Genomic DNA, 12,608 nt, shown 5'->3' with positions numbered 1-12,608 from the left:
CTTATTCTCTTGGAAATCATTTCGAACACATCAAAATGTAACCCGGTCATATCTACTTTCGAACGACAAACAGTAATAAATATAAAAACAACGTTAATCTATTTAGTGCACTACGAGAAATTACTTCATCCACAAATTCAGTATATCACGTCTGACATAAATCGGTCGTTATACGATAAAGAATATGAGTATTTATACAAGGGATGACCCAGAATAAAGTGTCATTTTATAAATACATATGGTTTATAGCAAGCGTTTATATCTAACGAAGGCGTATTTTCCCGCTACGAAAAGTTAACATTTCAATTAAATAATGGAATGGCTTGCAAAAAACAGAGAATATGCAGAACTATTTGTGACCTAATGAGCACATTATTTTTAACCAAAAAGTCAAATTATTTAAACTGCATATTGAACGCCATAAAATGCTTAGTTTTAATGGTTTTTGAATAGTTTATTCAATGTCGAGTGAGCCTATGATAATAGTCAATCCACTTTTCCAACACTGATACAACCACAGTACAAGTTTAGACGTAATTTTACAATTGCAATCGGGGTTTTCAAACCTTATTTTTTGTGGGGCAACTCGGCATATGTTTATATCGCAATTGTATTTTGCATAGTAACAGTTTACATGAAATTATAATGCCATTTAAAGAAAGTGCTTTGCGTACACAACCTATGTTTGCAGAAAATGCTATGTTTTCCCTTGATTGTTCATTTGATCTGAGGTAATTGATCTAATGGCCTCACCTTCGCTCACTCTGGCGACATCAATTCGGATTTAACAATCGAAAAACGTAATTATTGGAAATTAAAATACATATAGATTTGTGGACGTTTAATTGGATTGTCACATCTTTCCACAATAAATGGTTAACCTTAAAAGTTAAACAAATTCTACATAATATTTTACGGAAATGTGCATATAAAGACCTGTGCAGCGGTCATGTTCCCGTTCCTAAGCTGCTAAAATCCCATGACAACACACTCATAATGACTGACGAGACATTTTCGATGCGTCAATTTTTTTAATTAACTTCTTTTGATTTAAGAGGCTTATACTTGTCCTGTTTACATTACTCGTGCCAGCGCAATTTAATTGTTAAACTATTAATGTATAGATATATTTTATATATATTTATAAATTATAGTATGATAAATGTTTTTATGTAAAAGCGTTCAACTGTGTCTTAAATGCTCAACCTTCGACAGATATAGAAACCAAACAACAACAAAAAACGAAATTAACATCGCATGGCTTACTCATTCGTATGTTATACTACGAAAATGTATTGCACTAAGACCTTGTCAATATCTTAAAAACATTAATCATTTTTTAAAAGTCTATTATTTGAACATTTTGAAATGAAGACAAACAAGAGAAACGCATACCATCGCCCTGAACATGTGACTTTTGTCACGTAACCACATCATTATCTCACAATAAACTTATCTTGTGATATGCTCGACATGTACATAACACAATTTAACAAGCGATACAATGACGTATTGTTTTTTTTTTCCAGATGTATTAAAACAAGCTTCTGAACCAAAGAAAATCTTATCTTATCATGGTCTGTTTTAGTTGTCTGTATCTTTTTTCGTTTAAAATTGCAAGCCATTTTAATATGTCAAGATGTCGCATAAACATGTTTGGACATTTATTACGCAGTTTGCGTGCACTGTTGGTTGCGTAGCAGTTCAATAAAACTGACCTTATTCACGGTCATGATAAGGTCAACGCTACGGATAAGCACTTAGATGTATTGATTACCCGAGGTCTTATGTTTGCAGGGTCATTTTGGCTATAAAATATAAATGGCTTTATGGATGACTACACACTGTGTGTTTTTTATTGGCGTGCACACTTTACAAATGGCACGGACAACATGGCTAGGGTCACACGAATTAATATTTAAAGATAGAGACAAAACGACACGGCTCATGTCAAATTAAAATAGCATTCTATGTTGGTACTAATTGTATGCAAACATAATTTTAAAACAGTTTACTCATAAAGCGCTCTGTCAGAAAGTAATTTGTCAAGAACTGCGATGACGGTATGTCAAATGGGCTTGTTTTGAATTTCTAAATGTATAAGACATTTAACATATATTCGTACGAATACAACCGAGACGTTAATCCGAAATCTGGACACGTGTGAATACGAAAATAATAACACTCTCAGCTTGTCGCGTAAAGATGATATTTATCATCCAGTAAAAGTTGTTATCTCTTTAACCCATGTATGCATAGGGGACTCTCCAATCCTTCTAAATTGGATCAAGTTTTTTCCAAAATTAGGGATATCTAGTATATTTATTTCTATATTTAGAATATTTCTTACAGAAATTCCTTTAAGCAAACAGCTCAGACCCTGATGAGACGCCGCATCATGCGGCGTCTCATCTGGGTCTACGCTGTTTGCCAATGCCTTTTTTCTAGACGCTAGGCATAAATGGGTAACTATAAGGAGGTGCTAACATGCATTCATAAATTCAGAAAAATGTAACGACCGGCTAAATGGATTATTGCCTTGGTAAGCTAAAACGTACTTTTCCTTAACCTTGCACTGTTTCGAATCAAACTGGGGCAATATAAAAAATAATATGTCCCTTTTAAGCTAGGTTAAGCTACAGTATATTAATCGGCAACGTTGACTATCAATAAACACATACTTTTATATACCGATATTATGACAAAGATGCTCTTCAACATTCATAATATAATTCTAGCAATCTTGAGTCTGACAAAAGCATAACATATAAGATTAATGTACAACATAATTTTCCCATTTATCAAAACATCCATTTCTTTAAATGGATTGACGAATGCTCTAAGCTGAGCCAGCCTGATGGATGGTTCCTTGATATTTGTAATAGTGCATATAAAAATTAGCAGTGCTCTGTGAAAAATGGGTTTAATTCATGTGCGTTAATTGTCGTCCCAGGTACTTTCAACCGTTATGGTAATTTTCGTTTACAGAAGTCTCTTTTTAGCAAAAATCCAGGTAATGCGTAAAGTGTCGTCCCTGATTAGCCTGTGCGGACTGCATCTAATCACCTTTTCACAGGACACGGCTAATATCATTTCTTTACTTAATGAATAGTGTTGTTGTTTTTTGTTTTACAGATGTCGATCCTACTACACAGCGTAATATTACTAGTGGCTTCCTCGTTACAGCTTTGGTAGTCGAAGGTAAGTTTTCCACCTGAGAGCGTTATCTATCTCTCATAAGTCCCTTGAGTGTCCAATGACATGCGTTGTTATAATCACTTATCAGACGAATACAATTGGTAATTGTTGGATGCAAAGTTCTCATGTCAGAATGCATAATTTTAAATTACTTTTCATTTGTACTGTGTGGCCCAAAATTGTTTGAGACAAGCACAGAATGAACACAATTAAGTGAGCTGATTTTAAAAATAACGTTTTTATAATTATAACAATGACTTCATTTGTTCTGTTTGCTTTGCAGTGTTTACCAGTTAAGGTTTTTGTAAAACAACATTTGTATGTAACAAAAGGAGGATAATTACATTTGCATCATAAAAACATTATATTAAATTAAATATTGTACTGTGCAGTTTGCAACAACGTTTTGTTTCATTGGCAAATACATTTAAACATATAATTCAACTTCAGAAACAATAATTGTATTTTGGAATAATATTATACCGGGTTATGGACAATCAAAACCAACAATATTCGTGATAATAATCATTTAGTTTAGTTTCAATTTTCACAGTATTTTATTTCTATCACGGTAATCAGTTTACCAACTTACACTTGTCCATCTCTAATTGATAACCTGTACTAAATGCACGTACGCATGCATTGTTACTGGCAACTAACCTACTGGAATCAGAAGTATGGTATGTTTTCATGACATATTCCCGCAAAAACCGTTTATAACCAATATTATATTATTTCTTTATTGTCACAGTTGATTAGAAATATCATCACGTACCGATGTTAAAAACATATTTTTTGAAGATGAAATGTTCATTATTAACGACACTGTATATAATAAAAAGAAAAAAGAAATTCATGTGATTTCAAACATATCCGATTTAATATACACTTCGTAGAATGACAAGCGATGAACAACATTTCCCAAATCTATTTTCGTTTTACTATATGAATCTTAAGTTTCAAAATCTACAACAAAATGTAATTGACGCATTGTTATATTAGCTTTCACGAACAACTGTATAATGTTAATGTCCAATTACATGAAACAAAAATACTCGTAGAATATAACAATACATAAAGTCGAGTCAATCGATGATTGTACCTGTTATATACAGCCAAAAACATATACCAACTGATATATATTGAATAAAACGAATATGTTTAAACTTTAATTATAAACATTATGCATATCTTACGAATGTGATGTTTTTTATTGATTAGTATAGTACCGAAAACATAAAGCTCGATTTTAAATGAAATAAAACGCTGTACAAATATTGTTAACTTACAAGTACCAAAAACAAATCGGATGTTTCTTAAAAAACGGTGACTGTTTTTAGGCCCAATACCGCCGCGTTTGCTACTACACACCAACTGGGCCCAGTATCGCCCTAATGAAGGCAAGTACTTCCAGAAGATGTGGACCCGAACATGTGCACTCACATTGTCTACGCCTTCGCCAAGCTGAACGGTAACCGTCTGGAGGCCTTCGAGTGGAATGACGAGACCACCGACTGGATGCGAGGAATGTAAGAGCCATATGAATGTGAACTTGTCTAATGGGGCCTTTTCACAGATTTTGTCATGTATTGAAGTTTGTCATTAAATGATTAATATTGATAAATGTAAAAATTGGATATAAAAAGCTCAAGTAAAAAAATGAATAAAATTAAAAAAAAGTAATCCTCAACAGGACTCGAACCACTGACCCTGGAGTCCTGGAGTAAAAGTCTACCACTAAGACCACTCGGCCATCCGTGCTTATACAATAAATGACGTATTTTATACTTGATATAAGCAATCCTCGTAGTTTCACAAAATATAACGACAACAACAAATCTCTCCAAAGTATTCAAACGTTTGTTCAGGTTTTTAAATCGTCAAAAGATGCATATAATCGCTGTTTTAGAGCATGGTAAAATTACCAAAAAGTGAAAAGGCCCCTTAAGGCATACGAACATTTTTTAGGCTTCACTTTAACATTCATAGTCTAATATCGGTCGATCTAAAATTGGCTATGTTTTTTGTATCACAGCACTGTCATTGGTCATATTATTTCATGATGCAAGAATTACGTTGCCATGATTTTATTCCTGATATGTAATTCACATTTGCTTTCAGCAACGCATAAATACAGTTTCCTTAGATTCGCGATTTGTTAACAAAATACAAAGTAATATACTTTTGCCCAGGCTCTTGTGATGAACGACTCTATACGCTCCGAATAAAGAATTGAATAATCACACTCATCTATCTATATAACAGATTATGGCTTTGGGGACCAAATCGAGACGTGGAGGCTTACCTTTCATTTGTCTTTACATTTTTTGTGTGTCACATTACCTTTTATATGACTTTCGGCCATTCTCACGACATGTTTATGCCAACTTTTTTAATTAACCATAACCTTGCAGTCGGTGACTCTGTCAACACATGTCATAATATAAAAAGCGAAATCGACAATAGTTCTTAGAAACGGTTTGACATATATCCTGTATATGGTACATAGTTTTGGGGCAAATGACCCTAAATAATGTGATACAGATTGCTAGTATAAGCAAGTGATTAATAAATGAACATTTTTTCTTTATAAATGGAATGCTGAATAATCATAGTAAACGCATACACTCCGGTTCCATGCGAAATTTGTATATCTGTTATTATATTTCTTTATATTTGTAATCATCTAGAAAATTCAAAATAATCTTTTTAGCAAATAGCCAGGTTTGTTAATTAAATCCATAGTTTCGTTCCCTTATTATTTATTAAAGCGCGTATACCCATTTTATTTAAATGTTAAATGTAGCCATACGTTCTTTAAATTCGACAAGTTTTACAAGAATAGTATATCCATCAGGTTTGACCGCTTTCAATGATCTGAAAATGAAGAAATCGCGAACTAAAGACGCTGCTGGCGGTTGGGGGCTGGAATATGGCCTCAAAACCTTTCACAGCCATGGTGGATACGCCGGCCAGCCGTAGAGAATTCGCCACAACATCTGTCAAGTTTTTTACGGTAAGCATGCGAAAGGAACGGGTTTTGTAAACCGTGTTAAGGTGTTAGCCTTTCCATTGTTTCATACAAACAATATCAGCTAACGGGTTCAATCCATTGGCTTCGATTGATGGTTAGTTAGTGTTTTGGAATTATTGTCTTTTTTTATTTGAATAATATTTTAGAACTTTAATGTACGTTTAAATGATAACTATATTTGCTTTAGAAATTTGCAATCTTATTTTTTACCAAGCCTTTACATTAATTGCTGCCAACATGATAATATTAAATGTGCAGACGTTTAATATTTATAGAGACAAAAAACTTCGATGGTCTCGATTTGGACTGGGAATATCCGGCTAATAGAGGTAGCCCCCCAGAGGACAAAGTCAAGTATTCCCAACTTGTTTCGGTATGTGAAACGTTTTTAGCCTGTATAAACGCAATACAATTACTGCAATCAAGGTAGATAAACATACATAAATACATGAAGAAAAAAAACTGCTCGGTAGTCTATTAGTATGCAGTATTAAATGAAGTAGTGTCTCCGGAATCAAATGGCATCGTATCTCAGGAATTAATTTCGTTTGTATCTAAAAAATTATACGATTTTGTATCGCAGAAAATAAATCATTTTGGGTTTCAGAAGTATAAATGCTTCAATGTCGCAAAAACATAAATAACCACGTATCTGAGGACATGAATGGTTTTGTTTCTCAGGAACTCAGACGGGTGTTCGATGAAGAAGGTAGAAGGACGAACAGGCACCTCTGCTTCTTACTTCGGCAGTGGCTGCTGGCAAGGACAAAATAGACACTGCCTATGAGATACCTTCCGTTTGTAGGTGAGTATGGTTGACAATGGTTATGAACATACCCGGTAATACACATGTTGACTTTATAACAAATTTAGGAGTGTAACAGACGAATTATATACATGTATTAAAACTAATCATGTTTCGATTGTCGATTCATGTTTATGTTAAAGGATAAGTCAGTCAGTACCTCTAAAATGACAATGCAATTACCAATACGAAATTATGATGACAAAAATGCTCAACACCAAGACATTGTTGCTGGGTTTACGAACATTGTAAGAAAGGATATTGTCTTTCTGAACTCTCATGAAAATAGGTCTCATTATGTGTTTTCTTCATATGCGAAATAACCATCATCAGTTTAAACCTGACCGAATAACGTGTTTTAACAAATAACATTGGATATAAAGGGAATACAGTATCCATGCAAATGGCTCGCTTAAGTCATTCAGAGCCAAAGTGTTATGGTAGATAGGTAAGTAGAACAATGGAAAAGTACATTTTTTGTTGAAAGCATACAAGGGTTGCTTAAACATTGTTGCGCAAAAATATTTTGTATCATGTTTCATTATTAGGTTGATTTTCTGATGATAAATCAAAATAGGGTTGATTTTCTTAAAGAAACTTATATGGCAGGTAACAAGTCAGAATTGCTTAAAACACACTTATTTGATTCAACTTGGTTCAACAATAAAAATTTAGGCTATAAACTATAACTGGCTTGTTATCATGGGGATTACACATATTAGCATGTGAAACCTTGTACTGTCATTACTAACATTGTTTATATTTTACTTTCAGGGATATGGATTTATTAGCATCATGACATACGATCTACACGGTAGCTGGGAAGATGTAACCGGACACAACAGTCCGCTTCTACCACATTCTGGCGAGACCGGCAACCAAAGATATCTAAACATGGTAGGCTTCCGCAATATACATATGGAATATAGGGAGAAAGAAAATACAGTCAGAATCAAGACTACATCAGCATTAATTCTATTCAAACAGTGACATGTATGCATAAGTGTGGTATAAACCCGGAAAAACATGGTTGCATGTTACAAGTTCGGTGGCAACGTAAAGCCATTTGCCTTGTTTTCATTATAATCAAGGTTTTATGCCCATGTTATGCCTTCTTTAATTGAACCCATCACCAAATCCGTTGCAGGAGTATTAATGTGTACTGAAACCGATATTTTATTAGTGGACCAAACAAAGCCATGAAGAACCCAGACCTTGATTCAACTAGGCCAATATATTGTGTTTTCTCCAACAGGACTGGGCTTCAAACTACTGGGTTCAGCAAGGTTGTCCCAAGGACAAGCTCGTCATCGGCATGGGGCTGTACGGTCGTTCGTTCACTCTGAAGGATCCATATGACAACGGGCTTATGGCGCCAGTGAAGGGCAAGGGAGAGGCGGGAAAATACACGCGCGAAGGCGGTTTTCTGTCTTATTATGAGGTACGAGTCGTTGATAATACTGCTGCAGTACACATATTTACGAACCGTTGACATAAACTCAACTTTTATGAGACAGTCTTGATCGTTTTGACATGTTTAACAAGTATTTATGTGTCCATTATTGCCTTACTGATGGTGGTATAGTATGTCGAAGCGACGTTTATCCTATCCAGCTGCATCTTACATATGTATATTGTGTTGATATTGGTCTTGAAGTATTGCGCTTGAAAATCATTGAAAAGTGACAAAATTCCTAGTAGACGTTTAACAATCTACACAAATAAGCTATGAACATAACACATATGTATTTACGTAATAGTTAACATATACAGATGAAGTTCTCGTATAAAGCTGTTTATATAGCGAAGTCTCATTCAAGCCTTCCATAGGTTTCCTGTACTGCTTTTATGAAATTTTTCATTAAAATAAAGTTTCTTCTTAGCAAAAATCCAATTTAGGCGGAGAGAGTCGTCCCTGATTAGCCTGTGAAGACTGCACAGGCTTATCTGGGACGACACTTTACGCACATGCATAATGCCCAGTTTTCTCAGATCGCGACTCATTGTGGTGTCCTTTCATTAGCTTCCTTAATATGAAGAATACATGTGTCATCATTTTCGGAATTGTTATGTTTTAACAGATTTGCGACATGCTGGCGACAGGCGGCCAGTCTTTCTACATCAAAGAGCAAGAAGCACCTTACGCCGTTAAAGGCGACCAGTGGGTTGGGTACGATGACGTAGACAGTCTGCGTATAAAAGTAAGTTTGTTGTTTTTTCATTTTTATTATTGACGGCGCAAAATCATTTATTTATGATGAAAAGTTATTACGTTACTTATGACTCAATAATGTCGGTGACATTACTCAATGGTCAACTATTAAGCACACAGGCAGCGAGATCATAAACAAAATAATGTCTTTAAGTTATTTTAAAATCTAAACTGTTTCAAACGCTTTGAATGTTTTATTATATGTTTACTGATATTTGAAAAACAGTTATATTAAAGCAGTGTATTTATGATGCAATGCGCTTACATAATAAAACAAACACATCAGATAAGTTCAAATGCATTAATTTACCATTTGTTTATGGGATTGTAATAACATGTATTTTTACGCATTGCTCTTGAATGATTCGAACTCCGTTGCATAATTATTCATTTAGAATGATTATGTCGATTCATGGTAGTGCAGTTAACAACAAACCACAAACATTAGAACGACCACGATTCATCCAGACAATGAGTTGTTTTGGGGCAACCTAAAACGAACGTTTATGTTTACTTTTAAAATGATCCGAAAAACAGTTTTGTCAACGTATCAAGTACTACAGTTATATGCTGCTCTCGGGTTTCGCGATATAATTGAAATTATATACACATGTTCCACTGAATTAAAACCTGTATAAACTAGTAATATATTTGTCTTATAAGGTCAAAAGGTATATTAGCAGTCCTGGTACATATATCGATGAGACATTTTGACAATCGATGTACTTAACGCACACTAGTCTAAAATTACAGGTCCAATGGATGAAACAAAACGGATTCTCAGGAGTCATGGTGTGGGCTCTAGATTTGGATGACTTCAAAAACCACTGCGGCATGGGCACCTACCCACTTATGAATGCCATTAACAAGGAGCTGTTGGGCTCCACGCCGCGACCCCCGCTTTCTAGACCGTGAGTACTGTACAGACTATACAGCGGGGTATCTTTTAGAGATGTTTAAATGCATACAGAAATCAACCGGATATTTCTTAAGATGTAAGCATTTGTAGGATGGTATAAAAGTGAGAAAGTCATTTGACGGGGTTTTGGTGGACTGAAGAACAGTTGATATGCGGCTTAAAATATTGTAAACTCGATACATTAGTACTTAATAATTGATTCACATTTTAATTAACCAAGATTTTATTGTAAACCGTTTATGTTGTTTTTTTAACCACGGAAAATTGGTCATTGCCAAAGTAACTCCTGGACCGACCTGTATCTAATGTTCAATTATTATTTATATCGGTAAAAATGACTTCACACTATGTATGTGATACGTCGGAAGAACATTTGTGTCGTGCTCTGAGAAACTGGGCATAATGCATGAGCGTAAAGTTTCGTCCCAGATTAGCCTGTGCAGTCCGCACAGGCTAATCAGGGACGACACTTTCCGCCTAAATTTTATTTTTGCTAAGAAGAGACTTCATTCAAACGAAACATGTCATAAAAGCGGAAAGTGTCGTCCCATATTAGCCTGTGCGAACTGCACAGGCTTATCTGGGACGACACTTTACGCACATGCATTATGCCCAGTTTTTCAGAACGCGACTCATTTTATAAAATTGTATGATTCTAGCGTCACAAGTCGAGCACATTGACCGATAATGTAAAACAAACATTTTCAAATTAATAAATCGCCATTGTTAACATCAAAATCGATCATGTATATTCATATTATTCTCACTCACAACATTCAGTTGTAATGGACCTTAATTTGCATTCCTTTGAAACATCTTCATAAATGCCGACAGTTTAATGACTGAAGGCCGATGAAGTTTTTGTTACAAAATGGCTACATTATCTTTCTCACCACATGGTGATTTCTAACTCTAAAGGTAATTAAATAATAAACGGCATATTTGATAAGCATTCACTTTTTTTTTGCTGAACACGAAATCCTCTATTGACATGTATTCACAAAACGGAAAAGTAATTAAGTTTAAGGAAAACAGTTCTGTCAAATTAAGTCACGCTAAAGCTTTTGAAGACACGCCGTGAATATTTTACTAGGCTCATTATGTCTACATATTTACTTGCATTTTTTTTCGAGCGTGAATTTACATGCTGTGCATTTTTTACACACAAAAGGGAAACCTTTGTGGTGCAGATGTAAGTTGACATGCACATTTTCATCCTCAAAACCAAACGTGAACGTGATTACACTTTATTCGTAGACGTTTAATCATAATACATGTCGCTATGCATTTAAAAAAAATATGTTATTACAAACGTGTATTGTTCTTATATAGAAAATGAACGTTGGCAACTACTATTCACATTTCCAGTTGCGACTGCACTTTTAAGTCACCATGCACATTGTATTCCTTAGTAACCGAGTTATGCCGAACCCTGCCGATAGACCTGCAATCGCCCCGCCGGTGAACAGCTGGGAGCAGCCACCATCTCAACCGAAGCCGGCAGTCAGACAACAAAGCGCCAGCAGCAGTACTAACCATGGCAACATCCCTTCAAGTGAGTATAATTAAGTGAAGTGTACATGCACGTTATCCTTAAATATATGTCCGAAATCCTTTCTTTCTATATTGTTTCGCATTTCCAGATCATAATTTAAGCGGTTAAAATTTATATAAACATCAAAAAGATATGTATCTATCTTCTTTCGAAAGAAATCTGTATAGACACAAACTTCCCCGAATATACATTAAAGCAATATATCAAACACCACAATATCGCAATTAAAGCATATTACTGATGAAACGTTAAAAATATCCTCCATATGAAAGTCTTGAGCAATACCTCTTATTCATTCTCCTCATATTTTTCCCCAGCTATGCCTCATTTAACGAAGAACGAATTCAACTGTCCACCGAACGTCAACTCCTCCCACCAGCCAATCCAAAAGCTGCGACGAATATTATATCTGCGCCGACGGTCTCTCCTTAAGTTCAAATGTTCGTCAATGCGCTTCCCCATTACTCTGGAACCCCACCAACAACTTCTGCGACTGGCCCGAAAACGTGCGCTGCGAAAAACTCGTGAAGACGGAACCACCCAACCTCCCAGACGGCCGCCGCCGTCGACGACGACGACCAGACAGACCAGACCAACCACTACAACAACAACCGACTACAACACACAACACCACCCATCCCGCGGCCTCCGACACAACCACCAGTGCAGCAATTTGATCCATGGGGTCGCCCAAATCCGAGTTGGGGACCAAATCCGAGTTGGGGAGCGAGCGTTCCGCAATCCAATCCGTTTGCGAACGCTGGAACAACGACTGGGGTCTAGCGAGGCAAAATACCAACCCGTCAAATGTATTCTTTCCGGTACCGTTCGTAACGACACCGACGCCAGTTCCTGTAATGCCGACCAACATCGACATGGATTTTT

At 35.6% G+C, this 12,608-nt stretch overlaps 1 pseudogene; it reads left to right on the top strand.

The window, feature by feature from the left end:
* Positions 1-3,823: 3,823 nt before the first annotated feature.
* LOC127869895 (acidic mammalian chitinase-like) overlaps positions 3,824-12,608 on the top strand; it is a 25,128-nt pseudogene continuing 16,343 nt past the window's right edge.

This window comes from Dreissena polymorpha, chromosome 2, assembly GCF_020536995.1.
Source record: "Dreissena polymorpha isolate Duluth1 chromosome 2, UMN_Dpol_1.0, whole genome shotgun sequence".
Classification (NCBI taxonomy): domain Eukaryota; kingdom Metazoa; phylum Mollusca; class Bivalvia; order Myida; family Dreissenidae; genus Dreissena; species Dreissena polymorpha.
The sequence above is the reverse complement of the archived record's forward strand: the minus strand, read 5'-3'. Positions and strand labels throughout refer to the sequence as shown.